The 27,186-nt window shown below is 34.5% G+C and overlaps 1 protein-coding gene and 1 pseudogene across 1 annotated transcript in view; one reads left to right on the top strand and one right to left on the bottom strand.

The window, feature by feature from the left end:
* STPG2 (sperm tail PG-rich repeat containing 2) overlaps nucleotides 1–27,186 on the bottom strand; it is a 537,574-nt gene that overhangs the window by 303,365 nt on the left and 207,023 nt on the right. The gene's annotated exons all lie outside the window — the stretch shown is intronic.
* Nucleotides 9,334–9,661, top strand: LOC112932664 (cytochrome c pseudogene; annotated as a pseudogene).

Here is a 27,186-nt window from a genome sequence, read left to right as displayed (position 1 = left end):
GTTGTTACACTTGCAATCAAAGGTTTCAGTTATTTAATATCATCACCCCCATAGCTATGTAGAGTTCTTGAAGATTGAGGAAGTATTGTTTCGTTGATCAATGTATCTTCAGTGATGGCAAGTGCCTTGCACACTGTAAATGATTGATGAATATTTTTTTTTATTTTTTTAATTAATTTTTATTGGTGTTCAATTTACCAACATACAGAAAAACACCCAGTGCTCATCCCGTCAAGTGTCCACCTCAGTGCCCGTCACCCATTCCCCTCCAACACCCGCCCTCCTCCCCCCTTCTACCACCCCTAGTTCGTTTCCCCGAGTTAGGAGTCTTTATGTTCTGTCTCCCTTCCTGATATTTCCCAACATTTCTTCTCCCTTCCTTTATATTCCCTTTCACTATTATTTATATTCCCCAAATGAATGAGAACATACACTGCTTGTCCTTCTCCGATTGACTTATTTCACTCAGCATAATACCCTCCAGTTCCATCCACGTTGAAGCAAATGGTGGGTATTTGTCGTTTCTAATCGCTGAGTAATATTCCATTGTATTTATGTATATGATGAATATTTTTTAATCAATGAGTAAACATATAAGCTAAAGAAAGAATGAATGAATCTATCAGTATCTTGAAGCCTCCCCTCCCACATTTGGCCTTATCACTGAACTGCCCTAAAACAGTAGGGCTGACATAATGTCTTAAAAGTATTTTCAACCCCTATAGTGGCTTAAATTTGTCTCACATCTAAGCAGTTCTATATTAAATGTGTGCTGGGTAAAGATTGTTCAAGTACTGCCTTCCCTAAAGATGTTCTTGTTTCTAAAAATAGGTGTAACTTATAATATCAGCAATGATGCAGAAGTACGGATATGCTCATTCATACTGATCAAGGACTAACTTTCATAAAATCATTAAGTATTTGAATTTGATTAATATTTTATGTGAGATGCATTTACTTCTATTTGCTATCAAAAAAGTAGACTTTTACTTTTGATGCTTGAGCTTTACATGCCCACCTTTGACACTGGTTTTGTCGAAAAAAATGTATATCTTAGCATATCAGAGTAAAATACATGAACAGAAATGGCCTAGGTAATCTTTCTTTTCTTGTAAATGCTAATGCTACTGAGGGAGGGGAAAAAAATTATTGCCAGTCATAATAGCTCTAATTGACATGATATCATTTCTTCAGAGTTTTATCAACTAAATACAATTCCGGAAGTTAATTCTTTTGTAAGTTGAATGGGAAAAGAAAAAAAGTTAATGTAAGTGTTGTTTTAAAAAAGAACACAATTGTCTCTAGAGCCAGCCAGACAGATTTGGATAAAGCACTAAAAATTATCTTGAAAACTTAGAATATTTAAGAGGTAATTTTGATGAATTTGTGGGATTTGTGAGGGATGTGTGAATGTGAATAGCAGAGTTGTGAAAATTTCCATTAACTCTAGAGAAATGTCTACAAGTAAAATTCTAATCATTTTATTATGTTCAAACTTTTTGAAATCAAATGACCCCTATTATCTATTATACTCAGTATGGCGAGAATTACCCCTTACACAAAAAGAAGGATCATTTTAAGGTAGTACTCCTGAAATATCACAAAACTTGAAGTCAGAATTGCTGGGTTATGTTCATAGCCTTGTTTTTAGCTGCAAGGAGGCCTTCAAAAACCTCACTTAACTCATCCAACCCCTCTCACCAAGAGGTAAGCTGAAGGTCGTGTTCAGAAATATCTAGTGAGTCTCTTGCAAGAAATGTGCTTCTCCTTTCTCTTCTTCCTATGATATTGGCAGTAAAATGAGTCCTAGAACTATTCATATTTGGAAGTTGCATCTCCCACAGTAAGCTAAGAGAAGATAGATGATCCAGGCTTTCTTTCTGTAAGCTAAAAATATCTTAGCATCCTATTATCTATATCTAAAGTATAATATGATTATATGCAAAGAAGAGTAGAGGTGATGATAGGAATAAACTATGAAAAAGAGAGGAGAGAAAGCAAGGTAATTATGAGAAAGGAGCTGCAATGACAGGAACTGAACATTGTCTACACAGAGAGATAAAGAGCTCTAGCTATTTATCCATACACAAAAATAACTGTTTTCCATGTTACAGCGTATAGTTTATAGATCTCAATAGCAAAAGGCATATTTTGCACTGAAACAAAGGAAACCAAATTATCCTCCCTTGATGTTCCTATAAATACCTTTTCTGATGAAGGAAATATACTTTAAATATACCATCTCCTTCCATATTTGTAGTGCTTATAGAGTACTAAAGAATTGTTCAAGTTAGTTTATACTTGGTATCAAATTTAATAGCACAATTTTAGTACTAAATGTTTCTTGATTGAATAAAGAAACAAAACAAACAGAATAAAACACTGGATGAAAAAACTTTGAGGATCCAATCTCTGTTTCCAAGAGTCATAAATATAAAGGTTATAGCCATCTAAAAACATCCAAAATATCTTAACTTCATGGGGAATCAAGAAAATGATCATCTGAAATAATGCTAATATCCTTTCTTCTTCCTTTCCTTTCTTTTGAAAATTTTAGAATACTGTTCTCCTGTACCATAAACAAAAAGCTACTTAAGTGATACTGTTTTTAAATGCTACACTATTGTAGTTTTTGTCTAACAAAAATGTACTGAATCTTTTTTTTTTTAAACTGAGTCTTTACTAAGCACTGGCACCAGTGTCCATCCCTACTGAAGATGATAGACTCTGAAGCTATGTTGTCTGGATTCAAGCCCTGACTCATCATTTTTGCTAATCATATGGCCATGGATAAATCTTATGTCTCAATTTCCTTATCTGTAAAATGGGAAAAATATTAGTTCCTACCTCATAGGCTTGTTGTTAGGATTAAATGAGTTAAAATATGTGGAACAGAGAGAGTCAGGTACATAGGTGAGCACTAGATAAATTTTACTTATTATTACACCTCATTATAAATAATGACTTCCTAATATATCAGGTATTTGGAGGATTCTGGATTTCTCCCCAAATAACTACTCAAGGATTATCTGAAAGTAATATATTCTTCAATGTCAGAGTTAAATTAATCTTAGAGCACGCAGTTTAAAAAAAAATCAGTGCATCTGTTTCAAATGACAAAAAAGCACAAAGACTGACATAAAATTGTAACTTGATTATGAATGAAATATAATTTAACAAGTATCTTTATTAGACATTAAAAAATAAAACTCAGAAGAATCCTCTATCATTTATTAACATATTTAACGAAATGTCATGCTTAAAAAAAAAGCAACTCTTTTCCCCACATGTTTCAAGGAGAAGAATAAATTCTTTTTAAAAAGTATTCTTTATTCAACAATTTTAAATGTTTTTGTTAGAGTTATTGGAATTCTACCATTCCAACATATTAAAGAAAATGTAAATTTTCTAGTCCTGGTTATGCTTAAAGATACAACTACCTTGAAAAAGTGAATTTCTGATTTATGCCTGTAGTATAAAAGGGGAAGTCAATTAAACATGCACAAAAGCATACGAAAAAAAGACAAGGATAAGAGAAGGAAAAAAAAAGTTCATGGTTTCAGTTTAGAAAAGCATCTAATTCATATCTCTCTTGAAGCCATTCCAAATTTGCCAGAGAATTCATAGGAAAAATTAAAAAGAAACACACAAACAAACACACAGCAAAATGAAATGAACAAAAAAAGTTAACAAAACTGAAGGGTCACTATAGATCTTCTTTGATGTAATCAGTTATTGTTCTACTGTCCCTTCCCATCACTACACTACAGTCTCATTGTAAAAGGTGAAATACAAAGTAAAAAAGGAATTCTATTACTGTTACTTTACTCAGCCTTCACCAGTGAACATTTAACTCATTTCCATTTTTGCAGTGTTATAAACAATGACATAATAAATGAAAACATATACATATATGTTTATGTACTTCTTGGCAAATGCCAAGATAAATTCCCTAAAAACTGAATTGTTAAGGCAAGGATATGTGCAAATTAATTTTGGTTGAAATTATCAAGTAACTTCAGAAAGGTTTTAACAATAGAAACTCCCCCAAGAGTAGTACACTGGCCCTTGAACAATATGAGTTGAACTATGTGGGTCCACTTAGACACAAATTTTTTTTCAATAAGTATATTGGACAAATTTTTGGCCATTTGCAACAATTTGAAAAAACAGATGAACAGTACAGACTAGAAATATGGAAAATGTTAAGAAAAAGTTAGGTATGTCACAATTGCCTAAAATATATATAGATATTATTTTATCATTTACTATAATAAAATATATATAAATCTATTATGAAAAGTTAAAATTTATTAAAACATACAGATAGTACATAGCACCATTTACAGATAAATGAAAGCAAATGTAAAGATGCAGTATTATATCATAACTGCATAAAATTAACTGTAGCACATACTGTACTACTGTGATAATTTCATAGCCACCCTCTGTTGCTATTGCAGTGAGTTCAAGTGTTGTAAATATCCACCTAAAACATTGTGAGACACTAATTCCTCCACATGAACAGTTTCTCTCTCCAGTAAATTGCATATCACAGCAAATGTGATCTCTTGTGGTTCTCACATATTTTTCACCATGTTTAATGCGATACTATAAAACCTGAATAACAACATAGGACCCATGCAAAGTGCTTCTAGTGATGTTGGAAGTGCTCCTAAGAAGCAGAGAGAAGTACAGCATTACAAAGAAAAGGTGAATTGCTTGACACGTACGTACCACAGACAGAGGTCTGCAGCCCACCATTTTAAGATAAATGCATCCAGAGGGCACCCCTGGTGGCTCAGCGGTTTAGCGCCGCCTTCAGCCCAGGGCCTGATCCAGGAGACCTGGGATTGAGTCCCACATTTGGCTCCCTGCATGGAGCCTGCTTCTCCCTCTGCCTGTGTCTCTGCCTCTCTCTCTCTGTCTCTGTCTCTCATGAATGATTGAATGAATGAATGAATGAATGAATGAATAAATAAATAAATAAATAATCTTTTTTAAAAAAAGGCATCCAGAGTTTAGGGCCAATGTAAACAAGGAAAAGACAGTTTGTGAAGTGACCGTTGCGGCTACACCAGCAGATGCAAAAACTTTGTACTTTTGTGAAATAGTTCTTTTTTTATTTTGTTTTAAAAATGCAGCTTTTATGTGGGTGCAAGACTGCTGTAAGAAAGGTATACCTAAAACTCTAATATGATTCAAGGAAAAGTGAAGTCATTACATGACAACTTAACCAAAAGAAAGGTAGACAAATTAAAGCTGGAGCACTTAATGCCAGCAAAGGATGATTCGACAATTTTAGAAAGGGGTTTAGCTTAAAAAAATGTTGTGATAACAGTAGAACCAGCTTCTGCCAACCAAGAGTCAGAGGATGAGTTCCCAGACACCATTAAAATCATTGAAGAGAAAGGATATATGCCTGGATAGGTTTTTAATGCAGATGGAAGCTTCCTATTCTGAAAACAAAAATGCTAAAGTATAGTACTAATAAAGAAGAGAAGGAAGCACCAAGATTTAAGGGAGGAAGAGATAAGCTAACTCTACTATTTTGTCAATGCAATCAGGTTTATAATCAGGATTGCCCTTATCCATAAAGCTGCTAACCCCCAAACCTTGAAGGGAAAAAATAAACACCAACTGCCAGTCTTGTGGTTATACAACAAGGCTTGGACAAGAATCGTTTTTCTGGATTGGTTCTATTGGCGCTTCATCCCTAAAGTCATGAAGTACCTTGCTGGTAAGGCACTGCCCTTGTTTTTCCCCAAAGTATTAGAAATTCTTTCATTAGAAAAATAAAGGCAATAGGATTATCTATGGGTTCTAAACCTACCCATGAATTAAATCACTCACATCCCCCCTTAAAAAGCAAAACAAAACCTTGAATTGCATTGCTATTAAGCTTTCTTACAGTAAGGAGTAAGATCATACTATACTAGAGTAAAAAAATCTCAAATTCTGGGCATGAAAATAATTTATTAGACATCTGGTTTATTCAAACATTAGACCTACTGAAGATAGAATTAACAGAGCTCATGGACTAGGGGGGGAAAATTCATCCAGCACCTGCTTCACTGCAAATTTCCTGAGGACAAAATTCATGCATTCTGCATTATAGTCTCATCCTAAAGCATTCACAGGTGCTTGATATTGATTAACATGAATAGGAGATGACAAACTTTCTGTACACTCAACTTGGCAAGTAGCATTAGTGATGCAACTTGCAAAAATATTCAGGCACAAGCATTAGCACAGCCTGCAGTGAGAGTCTTTGATAATCAAAGACAAGAATATCACTAAATAGAACCTTACAAATAAGAAAAATACACGCACTTTTGCCAATAAACTGCTTTATTTAACAGGAAAAATGTCACAGTGAGATCTATGAAATTAAAGCATTAATTGTTACATTTAACTTGTAATCGATTCTAAAATTATTTTGTGGTATTAAAAATCATAGAAAAAAGAAAAATGATCTAACCTAAATGGAATTTAGGGAAGAAATGCAGGCCTCATATGCAATACTAGCTACATTTCTTTGGCTAACTCATTAGAAAAATCACAAACATTTTCAGTCAAATTTTTTTTTTAAAAAAAGCAGATTACCATTAAAATTCAAGAATCTAATCTAAATATGCATTTGACAGTAAAGCACATCTGAATATGGAGTAAAAAAAAATAGCTTTCTGAAAAAACCATCAAATGTATCATCTCCAAATACCCAAATAATAAATCATTCCTGCAGGCCTTTTGTTGAGTGGAATCATAATGACTTGAAGATTTATTGTTGTGAAAATAAATCTGTAGTGCAGTATAGTATGCATCTTGGGCATTGAGCATAATCAGCTGAATCAGGAAGTCCAAAGTCTAATAAGATATTTGTCTCTGTGTGTATGTGTGTGTGTGTGTATGAAAGTCTATAAACCAGTGACCCAAGAGCAACTGAGATATCTCACCTGTTCAGGGAGACATTATTTTAAATCTTCATTCTTCGAAGGCAATTAAAAATTACAATTCTGACAGCCCATAAACCAGATTTTTAAAACTGTACAAAATAATTAAAACTACATTCAATGAGCCAGTTTTTCAGCTCTATTTCAGTACATCAAGGGGAAAACAAACACATCTATCTTTTGATATTAGACAATGTCCCCATCTGCCCAATGGTGTCTACTTGCCTCCAAACATGTCTCTAATTCAGCCTCTAGATCAGGGGGTCATAAACATCTTTAAGACTCTTTATATATGGTACTCTATGGAAAAGACTGTCAACCCTATGGAAGAAAACCCCAATAGAGAGAATATCATGAAAGTCTAGAAGGATTACACCATTGAAGATGCCACCATTTTTACAGAAAAAGCCATATAAGCCATCAAGCCTGAATTCCTGCTGGAGAAAACTGTATCCAGATAGTTTTTTTTTTTTTTTTTACGTTTTTATTTAAATTCTAGATAACTAGGGCACCTGAGTGGCTCCATCAGTTAAGTATTTGCCTTTGGCTAAGATGATCTCAGGGTCCCGGGATGGAGCTTCAAATCAGGCTCCCTGCTCAGCAGGGAGCCTGCTTCTCCCTCTCCCCTGCGCCCATCCCCACCACTTGTGCACTCTCTCTCTTTCTCACAAATAAAGAAATAAAATCCATAAAAATAAATAAATTCTAGTTAACATGTAGTGTAATATTAGTTTCAGGTGTACAATTCAGTGATTCAACACTTCCATACAACACTGGCTCATCACAAGTCACACATTCATTCCCTTCTCCTATTTAACCCATTCCCCTAATTCATCCACCCTCTGATAACCATCAGTTTGTTCTCTATAATTAGGAGTCTATTTCTTAGTTTGCCTCTCTTTTTTACCCCCAGGTTTGTTTGTTTTGTTTCTTAAATTCCACATATGAATGAAATCATATGATATTGTCTTTCTCTGACTTATTTCACTTAGTGCTATACTCTCTAGTTCCATCCACACCATTGCAAACAGCAAGATTTCATTCTTTTTCATGGATATATATATATGTACATATATATATGTATGTACATATATATATATATATTATATCTTCCTTATCCATTCATCAGTTGATGGACGCTTCGGCTCTTTCTGTAATTTGGTTATTGTAGATAATGCTGCTATAAACATAAAGGTACATGTATCCCTTTGAATTAGTATTTTTGTATTCTTTGGGTTAATACCTAGTAGTGCAATTGCTGGATTGTAGGGTAGTTCTATTTTTAACTTTTGAGAAATCTCCATACTGTTTTCCAGAGTAACTGCACCAGTTTGCATTTCCACCAATAATGTAACCATCATTGCCAACACCTGTTGTTTCTTACATTGTTGGTTTTAGCGATTCTGACAAGTGTAAGGTGATCTCTTATTGTAGTTTTGATTTGTATTTTCCTGAAGATGAGTAACATTAAGCATCTTTTCATGAGTCTGTTGGCCATCTATCTGTATGCCTTTGGGAAAATATCTATTCATGTGTCTAAATGTTTTGCATTGTTTCATATGATTTACAACAGATGCAATAAAAAAATCATGAAAAAGATTGTAGATATGGTGAAAGAGGTGAGGGGAGAGAGTTTCAAGATATGGGTTTTGGGAAAACTCAAGATCTAATAGTCACCCCATCAGAGGAATGAACAAAAGACAACCTTATGGAGCTGAATGTTTTTGAACCAGTGCCAGATGATAAGAAGAAGACACAGAAGAAGCAGTGCCAGAAAACAAACTGACATCAGACAATGTGGCAGAAGGGTTCTGATTATTGAAGACTGCTTTTGAATTCACTTGTGACATAGACACTTCTATAATACCAGCACTGAAACTAAAGCAAATGGTGGAATAAGGACTGATTGGTATCATATAACAATTTTTTAGAAAAAAGAAAAAAAGAAAAAGAAAGTCAGACAGAAATTATGTGTTTTTCCATAAAGTTACAGCAAGAGTGCCTGCTTCTCATTCTACCTCCTCCACTTCTTCTACCTCTGCCACCCCTGACAGCAAGACCGACCCCTCCTTTCTACTCCTCCTCAGCCTACTCAACATGAAAATGATGAGGATGAAGACCTTTATGATGATCCACTTGCACTTAACAAATAGTAAATAATCATTATGCTGTATAGTCAACAAACTTATTTGTTATGCATGTGTGTGTCCTCATATGAAAATCTAGTAACTGTACAAGAATCGTATGAGATGTTTTTGTATCATTATCATCTGTGGCTAAAACATCACTTACATGGTGTAAAACATCATATTCAAGACCTGTATGGAGAGAGCAGGACGTCCAGCTTGCGAACCGGCATCTCCGTTTCGCAAGTGACAGAAAAGCGATTCAAAAATGGGTGATGTTGAGAAGGGCAAGAAGATTTTTGTTCAGAAGTGTGCCCAGTGCCATATCGTGGCAAAGGGAAGCAAGCACAAGACTGGGGCAAATCTCCATGGTTTATCTGGGCAAAAGACAGGTCAGGCCCCTGGATTTTCTTACACAGATGCCAACAAGAACAAAGGCATCACCCAGGGAGAGGAGACCTGGAGTATTTGGAGAATCCCAACAAGTACATCCCTGGAACAAAAGTGATCTTCGCTGGCATTAAGAAGACAGGGGAAAGAGCAGACTTAATAACCTCTCTCAAAAAAGCCACTAATGAGTAATAGTTAGCTATTGCCTTATTTATTACAAAACAAAAATGTCTCATGACTTTTTTATGTGTACCATATTTAAATTGATCTCAGTGACCAGAATTCAGATCAAGAGTGGCTGATAGAATGTTTTTCTTGGAGAGTCCTGATTTATTTATTTATTTATTTTTTATTTATTATTCATGAGAGACACACAGAGAGAGAGAGAGAGAGAGAAAGAAGTGGAGATATAGGCAGAGGGAGAAGCAGGCTCCATGCAGGGTGCCAGATGTGGGACTCCATCAGTGAACTCCACCCCCTGGGCCAAGGGCAGACACTGCACAGTTGAGCAACCCAGGCCTCCCTGGACAGTTCTGATTTAAATAAGATTGGCTTGTGGTTAAATGGATACAATCAGCTTTTTGAACTTTGATAGTAATTCTGGTTCAGCAAGCGCTGTCACTGTTTTCCCTTTCCAATATGATTGGAATTGATTAGGGATGTTCAGCTTTTCACCAAGATGGTAAATGCCACCTCTAAACTTAGAGGAGATTAGTTTTACATTTAGATTTATATAACTGGTTATATTAATATATTTAAATTCTGAGGAAATCCCTTCACTGTCTCAGAACACCAGGACTCAGCTGTGTTTCAAGTTCTGTTCCTTAGCCTGTTGTTAAAGGCAATGGCTGAAAATAAGCCATTAAAATAAGGTGGCAGTGTCCACCTTATCTTTTTGGTCTTAACTATGCCAATTTAATTAAAACTCCTTGCATCTAAAAAAAACCTGTATGGAAGTGGAGAGTCTATCCTTCTATAGGCATAAGGTGATATTTAATATAAAATTAGTAATATTTTAGTTTCCTTATTGTCTTATAACTTTGTTTTCACAGAATTATATTACTGTACAGTATGCCTCTCTCTCATCCTTGGAAAAACTGTATCAGCCTATCATCACAGGTAAGTGGCTTTTTTTAAAAGTAACTATGTGGCCAATACTGTATTATGAATATTATTGTAATACTGTATACCATAAAAATTTTATAACCATTCATTAGGGGCTAGGCTACTATAAAGCAATCATATTTCTGCTCCTTTATTATTAATGCACAAATAATCATACCTGTAAATAAATATAAATTTCTTTTTCATATTATATTTTCATTTTTGATATCTAGTGCTAGTAATACGTATAACATCTACAGCATTTTGTGTCATATAAAACAATATTGATATAGGCACTGACAATTCATTTTTGTAAACAAACAACATAAACTTATAGTATCGATAAATACAGTACAGTGCTGTATATGTATTTTTTCTTCCTTATGAGTTTCTTAACATTTCATTTCCTCTAGGTATAGAAATATAGTATAGAATACATGTAACACACAAAATATGTGTTAATTAAGTGTTTATGTTATCAGTAAGGCTTCCGGGCAATAGTAAGCTATTAAACTTTTGGGGAGTCAAAAGCTATAGATTTTCAGCTGTGCAGTATTGATGTCCCCGACCTTTGCATCATTCAAGAGTCAATTGTACATCTATTTTCCCTACCTTTGCCAACATTGAATATTACCTTTTTAAAATCTCCTGAAGGAGAAAACGTTTTATTTAAAAATCTATATTTCTTTAATTTCAAGTGAATTTAAGCATTTTTTCATGTGTTAATTCCATTTTTATGGCTTGCTGAGTTCTTATCTTTTTTCTCTCTTGTTTTGTAAACACTTCATGTATATTAATAGTCTTGGCCTTTATATGCATTAAAAGTCCTTTGTTTTTACATATGGCATTTGTCTCATGGTTTGGAAATGTTCAGTTTATTTACAGTGTTTTATAGTAATTTTTATTTAGTTTTCCTATATAAAAGTGTTAAACTTTTTGAAGTCACGTTTTTCTGATGTTTCCTTTACGGTTCCCCTGTTTTATACTTTGTTCAAAAAGTCCTTTGGAATCAAAGATTTTTTTCAATCCAAATATTTTCTTCACTATTTAAATAATCAATTTAAATTCTGTTTTATAGAAAAAATAATCAACTTACATTTATGTAACTACTTGAGACTTGTCACTCTCAGAATACAAAGGTTACCAGTAGAGAATTGAAGAACTAGCCACAGAACATAGCATTGTAGGAAGACCCATCATAAAAGTAAAACAAGTCAGGGATAGAAAGAAAATACTCTAATACTCTGCTAGTAGTACTTAGCACTGCACTTCTCCATTTGCTCCATAGGTTCGAAGTGCTGAAAAATTAACTTAGGGGGTGAAGGAAGATGACAGGATTTAATCCAGCAGAGTTGCTCTAGTTGAAGGCCTACTAGATGATGAAAACTGATCAAAGATAAATACAAATCAACTTGAACAGTAGTTGTAGATCAGATGATCAACAATCACTCAACTCAAACTGAGTAGGGTTAAAAAAGAAAGCCACAAATACTAAATGTTGACATATACTGGGTTTAGATAGTTTTATTGTGATTTGAGCATGTTTAAAAGGTATAGCAACATGTGAGTTTGATAGAGCAGGATGATGAATGTGAAAATCTTTGTTGTGTTATTCTCTAACTTCTCTATATTTTTGAAATATTTTCTAAACCAAGGATTTAAAATGGCATATGAAAAAAAGAACATAACAAGAATTGATATATATTTATTTAGCTAGTTTCAAGATACAATTGCAAAGCAAAAACAAAACACCAGATAAACCCAAAGGAAAAGATCAGTAAAAGTGTAAACAAAAATTAAGACTTTTTCATGTAAATATTATTGCAAAAAAATTTAAAGAAAACAATAAATTCTAATTAGCAATTAATTAGTAGTAGTATAGTTCTTATTGCAAATGTATCTTTCTCTGTAATACATGAATATCTTAGAAAGTAATAAGAAAAATGTATTTTACAACAAAAAATGGAAAAAAGACATGATTGGTTGATTTTCAAATGAATAAATAAAATTTTCCAATTAATAAAAATCAATAATTAATAATCAAAATAATAAAAACTGAATATTTACTTGGAACCGGCCAACAGGGCAACATAGAAGGATCCTGAGCTTTCTTCGACCCACAAATGTACCAAACAGCTACATATGGAACAAATTCCTCTGATCCTTTTTTTTCTTTTTAAGATTTTATTTATTTATTCATGAGAGACACACAGAGAGAGAGAGAGAGAGAGAAAGAGGCAGAGACACAGGCAGAGGGAGAAGCAGGCTCCATGCAGGGAGCCCGACATGGGACTCAATCCCGAGTCTCCAGGATCAGGCCCGGACTGAAAGCGGCGCTAAACCATTGAGCCATCAGGGCTACCTTCCTCTGATCCTTTAATGAGGTCCAGAAACTAGCTGAGTGACTCCTACACATTTGATGAATCAGAAAATACCCACATCAAAATGTTAGGAAAGGCTGAAATACACTCTCACCGTAAACCCCACTCTTGACACAGTACCAAACAGGAGGAAACCCCCAACTTCCAGTCACTCCAGGACTGAAAGGTTTGGAATTCCACATGTAGCACCCCAAATGTTAAAGACTCTCACCAGGGGAAAGAACTCCCAAAATACCGAGCTCTAAAAACCAACAGACTTGTGCCCGCAAGGCCACAAAACTATGCCAAAGAAGCAATTCTTAACAGCTGTCCAGAACTCACCACAGCTAACTGCCAAGGGCTTAGCACAGGGGGACTTGGAAAAACTGCCCATCTCCTAAATCTTTTCACGAAAGAGGTTTATTGGACCAAACTTCTAATTTAGCAGATATTAGGGGCTAGCTGATTCTTCCCCCCAAAACCAGAGAAGCCAGTGGGTACCACTCCTGTCCACTCCTGTCTTCTCCCTCCAGCCCACTCCAAATTGCTAGTATAAATATACTGCTATGGATGTGAGGGTACAAAACATTTTACATTTGTTATTTGGTTACATAACTCTAAAAACTCAGGTGATTTTTTTTTATTTTTAAAAAGATTTTATTTATTCATGAGAGACACAGAGAGGCAGAGACATAGGCAGAGGGAGAAGCAGGCTCCCTGCGGGGAGCCCAACTCAGGACTCCATCACAGGACACTGGGATCACGTCCTGAGCCAAAGGCAGATGCTCAACCACTGAGCCACCCAGGTATCCTGTTTTGTTTTTTTTTTAATTACTGTTTAATATCACCTGAAAATAGAAATTATGTATTCTGAAACTCTTGGCCATTCTATTCGCAAATTTCATTATTAAGAATAAAATATAAATTTTAAAAATCTTTGAGTGTAAGTCTAATTCCAACCAGTGTTTAATTAAAACAAATATATTTATAAACTATATATTGGATTTAGAGAATATGTTTTCAAGACATTTCTAAAGCATTTTTTTTTCAGAATGAAAGGAAGGTGCTCAATTTTCAATATTCTTAATATCTGCATTACTCCTTTACTCTTCCCCTCTTTTCTTCCAAAAGTCATTAAAAATTTTCTTTGTCTTTCCCTTTTGCCAAGCAACATATTTAATCTAATATTACAAAACATATTGTGCTCTAAAATGCTTTTAGGCCAAACAATATAATATTACCTAAGATCTCTGGAGATTTGATTATTGGAGGCAAATTAGATAATGTTTTTATACTAATCATTTTTAATGTATACCACAAAATGTAGATAATACAAATTAAAGTTGATGTACAGTGCCACTTAAAAATGTAAGAGAGCTCTAATCAAACAATAGCACAATGTGACATTCTTAAATAGTACCTACAATGTTGCTTAAAAAACCTATTAATACATAATGTTTCCTACTCTTGATTTTATGAATGTGCTTTATTCTATTTAATTAAGCATGAAAAATTGTCCCTGATTTGATTTTTTTAAATCAATAAAACTAATACATTTACTTCTCAGTATCTGCATTTCATTATCATTTCTGCATTTTCAGCACTCATCTAGTGCAAATGGTGTTGTCACATTAATCAGTGATTACATCATCATTTAATGTTCCTAAGCACTAAAAATATGCATAATATAAATGTACAGTATTTCTATTCATATATGAAATGCAGAATAAAATTAAATTATATTTTAGATAATCAGAGAAGTATTAAGTATGAATTGGAATCAAAATACAGGCTCCTCATTCTCTTTTAAATTTAAAACATTTATTAATTTGAACAGAATAAGTAAAATTCTTAGGAACATCAAGTAAATTTAGTATGAAAAAGGTAACGGTCTCACTTTGTGGGCTAATGTATTAGTTTTCTAATGCTGTATAACAAATTGTCACAAGCCTAGTGGCTTAAAACAATATCTATTTATTAGCTTACAGTTCTAGGTCAGAAGTCTGGAGTGGATATGGCTGGATTCTATTCTCAAGGTATCTCAAGTCTAAAATCAAAGTGTCAGCCAAGCTGAGCTCTTAACCCAGACAGTCAGGGAAAGAATCTAGTACCAAGCTAATGCAGGTCATTAGCAAAATCCAGGACCCTGCAACTGTAGGTCTGAAGTCCCTATTTCCATGCAGGTTATTAACTGGGGGGCTTCTCTCTGTTCCGAAAGACTGTCCACATTCTTTTCATGTGGCCTTTGCTCTTCAAAGTAGCAACCACCTATTCAGTCTCTCTCCAATTCTAGTTTCTCTGGCTTCTCTTGCTCCCAGGTGGACCAAATTCTTCACACTTAAAGGTTCATGTGATTACACTGGGTCCACCTAGATAATTCAGAAGAATCTCCCTATTTTAAGGTCAGCTATGTCATATATGATAATTTAATCAAAGGACTGATAATTCATCATATTCACAAATTCTGGGGAGTTGTATGGAGCCCAGGTAAATTAATTATTTAGTGATCCAGGAAGACAAACACTTTGATGCATTTTTAAACCAATAATATTTAGATATTTTAAGCCATTTAGATTGATATTTCTAAAGCATTTAGATATTATTAAAAAATTTATTTAGATCAGGGTTTGAACACAGTATGTGAGATTAATGGAATAGGCAACTCTTGATAACAGTTCAGCCTTTCTTTTTCATACAGAATGTCTTATCTATGGCTCTAAATTTACAAAACTCCACTTAGAGGCCAAATTCTTATAGTTAATCAGCTCTTTGCATATTAGAAAGCAATTGTCGTCACCTATCATTAAAAACATAACCCTTAGAAGCATTGACCTGCTCTCTCCAACACCAAAAAAGCTAATCAATCAGCATTCAATAATTTCCTCAGAGGATTTCAGATAAATATAGTTTTTTTTCCTTTTCATATCTAATAATAGTTAAGGCCTGGAATATTTATCTCTAAGTTGTAGGTCATCCTGACCACAAACAAGATGCTTTTATTTCACATTACTGCCTATAAGTCAGGACAAAAACCTAGACCTTTCACTTATAGTTCACTGCTATATAAACTACAACTTCCTCAATAATTTAAAAGCCTTCCTCACTCATGTAAAAGTTCTCTCAACTAACCAGAATAAAATAATTTATTTTCATTGTGCTAACTTACACTAACACAGTGATCAGATTTATTGTATCATCGGATATAAAATCTTCTAATCTTCTGTTACATATTCTCTTATGAATCTTCATATCCTAGAGGATCAAAATGACCTTCCCCAGAAAACTGACTACCATGTATGTTTTTGAGTAAATGTTCATAGCTTAAAGGATATCTAAATTGAAAGGTATGGATGGAAACAAAGAAAACGCCTTTCTATTCATTTGCAAGTTAAATGGGACTTTTATGTACAAAAGGTGATAAAGAAATGTGTTCCATTTAAAGCATTTTTACTTATTATGAGATATACTAAACCACTACATATATGTATGTATATATATATATGTGTGTAGTACATATATATGTGTGTGTGTATGTGTGTGTGTGTGTTCAGTCTACATCTCTACAAAAAGAAGAGAAAAACACCAAAGCACTAGCTAATAAATATTCCCACCAGCCACACACACATATATATACATGCCCCAGAAGAAAACTGTAACATAAAACTACAAACCAAATGGAATTTCCTCAATAAAGCTTTTGGAGATTAAAAAAAATTTTTGAATACAATTTAAAAATAACAGAATGAACAAAAAATAAAAGAAATAAAAGTTGATTTGGCTGATAGTAAACACACACACATACACAAACAACCATCTAACATGTAAGACTAAGCTACAAGGTAAACAGGGAACAAAAAAGTTCACATAAAAATTTCATAAGAAGTATTGACAAAAATCAAGAAAAATAAAGAATAAGAATATAAGATAAAGAAGTGAAGAGTCAGAGAAAAAGTGGTTTGAAATGGAAGACATGCAGAGGAGATCCAAAATATGTATTAATGGTATCCTTGAAGTTGAAAAAAAAAATGGAACTATAAAAAATCCAGAAATAGCAAAATTAAAACCACTAAATCAAGGAATAGGATTAGCAAGAGTTTAAAATTTATAAAACCAGTTACAAACTGGGTACTTTCAACAATAAAAACTGATACAAATCTGAGGGGCATGATGTTACAGGAAGCTTATAAAATGAAAATAAGCAAGCTGTTAACCTTTACTATTGTTGGTTATTATAATATGGATTTCTTGAAGGCAGGGAATTGGTAAAAGTGATATCTCATACCATTTTTATGGTATTTTTTATGATTTTCAGAAGCATTTACAAGAAATAATCTAGGTTCAATTTCTCCTACATTCATGAAATGAGATAGATTAATTTATTTACATGGCTTAAGTATATTTTTTCTACTCAGGGAATTCTTAAATACACTCTACTTTGTATTTAATTTTAACAGAATGAACTAATATTTAAAGCAATAATGAAGGACAAAATTTTGTAAGTTAAAAAAACTATTTAAATATACATATTGAAAGGAACCAATTTATATGTAGGAAAACAAACTGAAAATGAAATGTTCAATTCTGGAAATATGCCAGTAAACCTACTAGAATTTAATTTTTTTTAACCATCAAGACTTTTAAGCAAAAGACCAAAAACTTACAAAGGCAATAAAATTAGGCAGGCTACAAAATTCTCAAAAATAAGATACCAAGCTGTGTAACAAGACTATTATTTTTGTTCATTTAAATTCAAGTTAGTTAACATGTAGTGTATTACTAGTTTCAGGCATAGAATTTAGTGATTCCTCAGATGCATGTAACACCCTGCACTCATTACATCAAGTGCCCTCCTTAATGCCCATTACCCATTTACCCCATCTTTGACCCAACTCCCCTGCAGCAACCCTCTGCTTGTTCCCCATTTTCAAGTTTCTTTTTTTTTTTATGTTCTTTTTTTTTTTAATTTTTTTTATTATTATTTATTTATGATAGTCATACAGAGAGAGAGAGAGAGGCAGAGACACAGGCAGAGGGAGAAGCAGGCTCCATGCACCGGGAGCCCGACGTGGGATTCGATCCCGGGTCTCCAGGATCGCGCCCTGGGCCAAAGGCAGGCGCCAAACCGCTGCGCCACCCAGGGATCCCGATTTTCAAGTTTCTTATGGTTTGCCTCTCTGTATTTTCATCTTATTTTATTTTTCCTATCTTTTCCCCATGTTCATCAGTTTTGTTTCCTAAATTCCACATATGAGTAAAATCATATGGTACTCATCTTTCTCTCTGTAATTGGTTATCTTTCTCTGACTTATTTCACTTGCATAATACACTCTAGTTCTATCCACATTATGTGTAAATGGCAAGATTTCATTCTTTTTGATGGTTGAATAATGTCACACTGTGTGCGTGTGTGTATATACACACACATCCCACATCTTCTTTATCCATTCATTTGTCTATAGACATCTGGGCTCTTTCCATAGTTTGGCAATTGTGGACACTGCTGCTATAAACACTGGGGTGCATGTGCCCCTTCAAATAGCTATGTTTGTATCCTTTGGGTATTACCTAGTAGTGCAATTGCTAGGTCATAGAGTAGTTCTATTTTTAACTTTTGAGGAATCTCCATACTGTTTTTCAGTGGCTGTAACAGTTTACATTCCCATCAACAGAGTAAGAGGGTTCCCCTTTCTCCACATCCTCACCATCTTTGTTTCCTAAGTTATTAATTTTAGCCATTCTGACCAGTGTAAGGTAGTATCCTGTGGTTTGATTTGTATTTCCCTGATGATGACTGATATCGAACATTTTTTCATTTATGGCTATTATTTTTAAGAAACACACACAAAAAGGAAATATCAACTAAGGATAATAAATCGAACCAAAGACCCTTAAAATTATCAAGACTTTAGGAAAAAAGGAATTCAAATGCACAGGAATTCAGGTAACATGCTTCTGAGAAATCAACACAAAGAAAGGTGTCACCTAACTAAGACATGACAGGTAAAACTTTAACAAAATGACTTACAAGCATATATAGTATATATAATAATAGATCTAAGACTAAAACAAAGAATTAACACAATTGAATAATGGCAGGAAAAGATAAAGGAATGAGAAAAAATTTAAAAACTCTTGAATGCTATATAAGTTATATATTGTAATCAAAGGATATTATTAACAACTGACAAACCAGAAAGTAAAAGGACAAACAAGGAAATGGGAGTAAGGGAATTTTCAAAAAGTCCTAGTACAAAAGTACCAACTATAGCAAAAATACAAATATTCTTAATAAACTGATATCATGGAAGACCAAAGGAAAAAACAATGTTAAGAAACACAATAAATGTAATATGATATGGAGTAAGTATAACAAAACATTGTGATTATGAAACAGTAGAGACCACATATATTACTCATAGCAAGACATGTGAATAGATTTGACTCACTTATCAAAATAAAATGATTTTCAAATTGGAGAACAAAATAACAACCAAACAACAATTCTGCTTTGTACAAGAGACATAGACAATAGTAATTCGAAAAGTCTAAAAGGAAAAAACCAGGATCGTTAAAAATAAAAGTGTACCAGGCATAGGTAAATAACAGAAGAAATGGGGTTATGATCATAATATCAGATAAATCATAATTCAAGCCAAAAAAATGAATTGTAATGAAGAACATTTCAAAACTGAAGATATATTCACTTTGAAGATATAAAATTCACAACAATCCATGCACCAAATAAAACAGCAATTACAATTATAAAACAAAAACTACAGGAGACACAAAAATAAATAGAAAAAGCACACTAATGATAAGAGACAGTAAAGTATCATTGTCAGTACAAGACAGTTCAAATGTTAAAAAATGAATTCCTGTTTTATTCTATGGATTATAATTCATTATCATTATTATTTATTTTGATGTTCAAATTCTTCCAGATTTTAGCCAGTAGCAGCACCTTCAAGCTGGCTCCTATGACCCTTTGACAGGTTCCAATAATTTTTTTGGCATGCATTATTTTTTTTACATTTGTTTTTATTTAAGTTCGATTTGCCAACATATAGTGTAACACCCAGTGCTCACCCATCAAATGCCCTCCTCAGTGCCCAACAAACAGTTACCCCATCCCCCCACCCACCTTCCCTTCCACAACACTTTGTTCGTTTCCCAGAGTTAGGAGTTTCTCATGGTTTGTCTCCCTCTCTAATTTTTCCCACTCAGTTCTCCTCCTCTCCCTTATAATCCCTTTCACTATTTCTTATATTCCACGTATGAGTGAAACCATATTATGATTGTCCTTCTCCAATTAACGTATTTCACTCAACATAATACCCTCCAGCCAATCCATGTCAAAGCAAATGGTGGGTATTTGTCCTTTCTGATGGCTGAGTAATATTCCATTGTATATATAGACCACATCTTCTTTATCCATTCATCTGTCAAAGGACATTGTGGCTCCTTCCACAGTTTGGCTATTGTGGACATTGCTGCTATGAACATTGGGGTGCAGGTGTCCCAGTGTTTCAGTACATCTGTATCTTTGGGGTAAATACCCAGTACTGCAATTGCTGGGTCGTAGGGCAGCTCTATTTTTAACTCTTTGAAGAACCTCCACACTGTATTCCAGAGTGCTATCTCTGCATCTATTGAGAGGACCATATGGTTCTTTTTTCTCTTGTTGATGTGATGTATCACGCTAATTATTTTATGAGTGTCGAACCAATCTTGCATCCCAGGGATAAATCCCATTTGGTCATGGTGAATAATCCTCTTAATGTACTGTTGGATCCTACTGGCTAGCATCTTGTTGAGAATTTCTGCATCTGTGTTCATCAGGAATATTTGTCTATAATTCTCCTTTTTGTGGGGTCTTTGTCTGGTTTTGAAATCAAGGTAATGCTGGCCTCATAAAACTAGTTTGGAAGCATTCTCTTCCTTTCTATCCTTTGAAACAGCTTTAGTAGCATAGGTATTATTTCTTCTTTAAATGTCAGATAGAATTCCCCTGAGAAACCATCTGGCCCTGGACTTTAGTGTATTGGGAGGTTTTTTATGACTGTTTCAATTTCCTCACTGGTTGTTGGCCTGTTCAGGTTTTCTATCTCTTCCTGTTCCAGTTTTGGTAATTCGTGGTTTTCCAGAAATTCATCCATTTCTTCTAGATTGTCTAATTTGTTGGCATATAGCTCCTCATAATATGTTTTTAAAATCGTTTGTATTTCCTTGGTATTGGTTGTGATCTCTCCTCTTTCATTCATGGTTTTATTAATTTGAATCTTTTTTCTTTTAATAAGGCTGGCTAGTGGTTTATCTATCTTATTAATTCTTTTAAAGAACCCGCTCCTGATTTTGTTGATCTGTTCTCAATTCTTTTGGTCTCTATTTCATTGAGTTCTGCTCGAATCTTTATTATATCTCTTCTGCCTGGTGTAGGCTTTACTTGCTGTTCTTTCTCCAATTCCTTTAGGTGTGAGGTTAGCTTGTGTATTTGATTTTTTTCCAATTTTTTGAAGGAGGCTTGTACTGCAATATATTTCCCTCTTAGGACTGCTTTTGCTATATCTCAAAGATGTTGAATGGTTGTATCTTCATTTTCATTAGTTTCCATAAATCTTTTTAATTCTCTAATTTCCTGGTTGACCCATTCATCTTTTAGTAGGATGCTCTTTAACCTCCAAGTGTTTGAATTTCTTCCAAATTTCTTCTTGTGATCAAGTTCCAGTTTCAAAGTATTGTGGTGTGAAAATATGCAGGAGACAATCCCAATCTTCTGGTTGAGACCTGATTTGTGACCCAGCATGTGGTCTATTCTGGAGAAAATTCCATGTGCACTGAAGAAGAATGTGTATTCAGTTGTGTTTGTATGGAAACTTCTGTATATATCTGTGAAATCTATTTGGTCCAGTGTATCATTTAAGGCCCTTATTTCTTTGGTGATGCTCTGCTTAGAATATCTGTCATTTGCTGAAAGTGTCTTGTTGAAGTCTCCTACTATTAGTGTACTATTATCTAAGTGTCTCTTTACTTTGGTTATTAAATGATTGATATATTTGGCAGCTTCCACATTAGGGGCATAAATATCCATGATTGTTAAGTCTTCTTTCATTGGATAGACCCTTTAAGTATGATATAGTGTACATCTTCATCTCTTACTACAGTCTTTGGGATAAACTTCAATATATCTGATATGAGGATTGCTAACCTAGCTCTCTTTTGAGGACCACTTGAATGGTAAATGGTTCTCCACCTCTTCATTTTCAGGCTGAAGGTGTCCTTAGGTCCAAAATGAGTCTCTTATAGACAGAAAATAGATGAGTTTTGCTTTTTTATCCAGTCTGATACCCTGTGTCTTTTGACTGGATCATTTAGCCCACTCACGTTCAGAGTAACTACTGAAGGATATGAATTTATTGTCATTGTATTACTATTAATTCCCTGTTTTGTGGATTATTTCTTTGAGCTTCCTCTTTCTTTTACAAAGTCCCCCCTTAACATTTCTTGCAGAGCTGGTTTGGTGGTCAGATATTCTTTCGGTTTCTGCCTATACTGGAAGCTCTTTATCTCTCCTTCTATCCTGAGTGACAGCCTTCCTGGATAAAGTATTCTTGGCTGCATGTTCTTCATTTAGTACCCTGTATATATCATGCCAGCCTCTTCTGGCCTGCCAGGTCTCTGTGGAGAGTTCTCCTGTTAATCTAATATTTCTATTCCCGTATGTTAAGAATCTCATCTCAAGCAGCTTTAAGAATTTTTTCTTTATCTTTGAAGATAAAGAGAATCTTTTTTTTCTTTTTTCTTTTTTTTCTTTTTTTCTTTTTTCTTTTTTCTTTTTTTTCCTTTTTTTTCATTTTTTCTTTTTTTTCCTCTTTATCTTTGAAATTTGCAAGTTTCACTATTAAATGTCAAGGTGTTGAGCGGTTTTTATGGATTTTTGGAGGATCCTCTCTATCTCTTGGATCTGATGCCTGTTTCCTTCTGCAGATTTGGCAAGTTCTCAGCTATGATTTGTTCAAATATCCTTTGTGGTCCTCTCTCTCTCTCCCTCAGCCTCTTCTGGAATCCCAATTCGATATATATTCTTCCTTCTCAAGCTATCATTTATTTCCCTAAGCCTGTCCTCATGGGCTCTTGTTTTTCTCTTTTTTCTCAGCTTCCTTCCTAACCATCAACCTGTCTTCTATGTCACTCTCTCTTCCACCTCATTAACTCTAGCAGTTAGAGCATCCAGTTTGGATTGCATCTCATTTAATCTATTTTTAATTTAAGCCTGATTAGATCTCAATTCTGCAATAAAGAAGTCTCTAGAGTCCTTTATGTTTTTTTCCGGAGCCACCAGTAGCTTTATAATTGTACTTCCGAGTTGAATTTCTGACATCATATTTAAATCCATATTCAGTAACTCTGTAGCAGAGAGTATCATTTCTGGTTTTTTTCTTTTGTAGTGAATTCTTCCTTCTAGTCATTTTGTTTGTCTAGTGCAGAGTGGCTGTGAGAGGTCTGAGTCAAAAATATCAACCAAAACCTAAGTAAAATGCACCCTAGATGATTCCAAGAGGTCAGAGACCAGAATATAAAAGAAAAAGAAGAATAGAACAAAATAAAAGGACCACTAAAGCAAAAAACAAATTTTAAAACAAAGTAGTAAAAATAAAAATCCAAAAACCAAAAACAAAGAAGAGGAAAAAAGAAAAGAAAAGAGAAAAAGGGGGGAATGGTGGTGGTGAGGAAGTGTTAGTGCAGAGAGAATGTAGTCTCCCTAAGGGGTCCTAGAGGGTGATCCTCTTGGTTCTGAGTATATTTTGTTCTGTCTCTTAGAAGATGCTCAATACCAAATTTATATAAACCAGTAATACTTATGGGAGGCCCCAACATTGACCATCAAACCATACACAAGACAAAAGAAGGGGGCAGAATGGGAATGAAGAGAGTATATAATTTCAAAGAATGAACCAACTTGATTGCACTTGATTCTGGGTGTATTTTGGCCATGTGTTAGAAGGTACTAACTTCCACCACTGTAAAACAAAATAAGGGGAAACAACAACAACAACAAAACTCATATCTTGTATATCTCCCAAAATTTAATATGTTGAAGGGAACCCAGAAGTGAAAAATATATCTAAGACATGTAATTGTAGAAATATGAAAGTCAAAAAGGAAAAAACTTAAAAATGAAGAGGTGGTAAAATATCAATTTTAAAGTGGGAAAAGAGAAAAAAATATTGGAAATTTTTAGTCTAATATAAAAACGAGGGCATCCCGGGTGGCTCAGTGGTTTAGCACCGCCTTCAGCCCAGGCCTGATCCTGGAGACCCCGGATCGAGTCCCATGTCAGGCTCCCTTCATGGAGCCTGCTTCTCCTTCCTCCTTCTGCCTGTGTCTGTGCCTCTCTCTCCCTCTGTGTGTGTGTGTGTGTGTCTCATGAATAAATAAATAAAATCTTAAAAAAAAAGTCATTATGGAAAAAGAAAAGAAAAAAAAATGTACCCTCTAGTGCTATGTACTATTTTCCCTCAGTCCTGGAGCTTTCCAGGGCTGCTTGTTCAGTAAACTTGCTTTCCCTTTGTACTTCCAGGAGTTCTTCTGGGGAAGGAGTCTGCTGTGCTGATTCTCAGGTATCTGTGCCTGGGTGGAAATGCCCCGCCCCCTGCCAGGTGCTGGGCTCAGTATGAGCTGTTTATCCTGTGAGGCCTTTGTTCTCTAGTGGCCCCGTCTCTCCCAGGCACAAGGTGAAACAAAAAGGAAAAAAATAATGGTGGTGGCCAGATTTCAAGCTCTGGAGTCCAGCTCCCCACAAATAACTAACTGCAGTCTCCCAGTCCACACTGGCATAGATACTCCTGGGGGCAGGCACGGGTGCACTACTCTGCACAGCTTGTGGGGAGCCAAGCAGCAGGAGAGTTCTTGCTTTTCCTGTGCCTTCCCTACTTCCGCCTGTCCCAGGGAGAATGAAAGATCTTGGGCTTTGTCTGCTTGGCACCCTGGGATCTGGAGCCCTGTGACACTGGACCTGCACTTCCGGGTACTGCCTCTCCCAAAGGGAATGAAATATAGCCATCTCCTTCCGTTGTCAGGCTCTAGGATAAAGGCAGCTCTAGAGCCGGCCTGCCTAACCAACTGGCTTCTCCCAAATGCCCCCAAGTGCTGCGCCACTCCTGTCCTTTACTGAAATTGGACCATGGTTTGCTGTGAGCTTTCCCCCAGGTGCCCTCCTCTTACAGTGACTCCGGGAATGTTGAGGTTTCACTGCCCATCCTGCAATTATGCCCTATTTCCCTGCTAAGCGATTTTTAAAGTGCCCACTTTTCCAGTGTTCAGTAAAGTAACTTCCAGTTACTAACTTAACACCTTAATTTTATCACACACATTAAGCTTCTGAGTCTAGAAATAGCCTTGATCTCTAAATAGTTCACAGTGCCTCTGAAAGTTTCTACCACTGCTACATGCCAAGAAAATCACAGTAGTCATAATAATAGTTTTCCTAAATTATTTTTCTCTAATTATATTATTAAAATGAAATAATGGATGATCAGAAATGTAGATAATAAAAGAAAGGTTTAAATATTAAAACAGTCAACCTCTTTTGTAGCGAGGAAATTTACCTCATAAACAGTAAAAGCAGATATTAAAGGTAAACTCTATTCTCTCATCAATCAAAATAAAGGGATCATTTTAAAACTTTGACCATTAAAATGAAAATTAGTTATCTAAAACTACATGGGAAACATTTTATGAAACCCATTATTCCCTGGGGTTACCAATTCATGCAACGATCATTTTAATGACTTACTTTGTTTGTCATTAATGTGCTATTCTCTGTATTTTTATGACATATATAAATTCATCTTATTCCAAGTAACTTTTTTATGACTTTGTTAATGCATATTTGACATACAGTTTAAAAAAAAGACATACAGTAAACTTCACATATTTAAAGTATTAAATTTGATAAAGTTTGGTATGTCATCTGCATGAAACAATCGTAACAATGAAGATGATAAACATTTTTTCATTCCCCCAAACTTTTTGTGTTCTTTTTAAGCCAACCCACATTCCTTGCACATGTAAACAATAATCATCTTTCTGCAACTGCACAATAGTGGCATGGCCACTTTCTAAAGTTTTACATAAATGAAATCATGTATTATGTAATATGTTGTTTCTAGCTTCCTTCACTCAACACAATGATTTTGAGATTCACCATTTGGGTATACCTGTATTTCATTTATCTTAATTGCGGAGTAATGTTCTATTGTATGGATATACTAGTCTGTTGATTACTCACTAGCTGATTAACATTTGAGTTGCTTCCAGCTTGGGGTTAATACTAATGGTTTTGGTAAATAATACTATCATAAACATTCACATATCTATCTTCATTTCTCTTGAATAAATACATAGGAGTGCTGGGCCAATTGTAGGTGAATTTTAAACTTTTGAGAAAACTGCCAAACCACATTCCAAAGCAGTTGTATATGATTCTTTCTTTACATATTTATTGATATTGCAACTATATCAATCTTTTTAAAAATACTTTATTAAAATTCAATGTAGTCAACATATACTGTATTATTAGTTGCAGGGATAGAATTTAGTGATTCATCAGTTGCATATAACACTCAGTGCTCATTACCTCAAGTGCCCTCCTTAATGCCCATCACTCAATTACCACATCTTGCCACTCTCCTCCCCTCTAGCAACACTCTGATTGTTTCCTAGGGTTCAGCATCTCTTACACTTTGCCTCCTTCTCTGTTTCATCTTATTTCGTTTTGCCTTCCCTTCCCCTAACAAAATATCAGATTTGTTTCCTAAATTTCACATATGAGTAAGATTACATGGTATTTGTCTTTCTCTGACTTATTTCACATAGCGTAATACACTATAGTTCCATCCGTGTCCTTGCAAATAGCAACATTTTATTCTTTTTGACGGCTGAGTTATATTCCTATAGATGTAGATATAGACATAGAGATAGAGATTATATAGATATAGATATAGATATAGATATAGATATAGATATAGATATAGATATAGATACAGATAGATATATGTACCACATCTTCTTTATCCATTCATCTATCTATAGACATATGGCCTCTTTCCATAGTTTGGCTATTGTGGACATTGCTATTAACATTGGAGTACATGTGCCACTTTGAATAACTGTTTGTATACTTTGGGTAATACCTAGTAGTGGAATTGCTAGGTCATAGCTTAACTCTATTTTTAACTTTTGAGGAAACTCTAT

Source organism: Vulpes vulpes, chromosome 4 (genome assembly GCF_048418805.1).
Source record: "Vulpes vulpes isolate BD-2025 chromosome 4, VulVul3, whole genome shotgun sequence".
In the NCBI taxonomy this organism is placed as follows: domain Eukaryota; kingdom Metazoa; phylum Chordata; class Mammalia; order Carnivora; family Canidae; genus Vulpes; species Vulpes vulpes.
The sequence above is the reverse complement of the archived record's forward strand: the minus strand, read 5'-3'. Positions and strand labels throughout refer to the sequence as shown.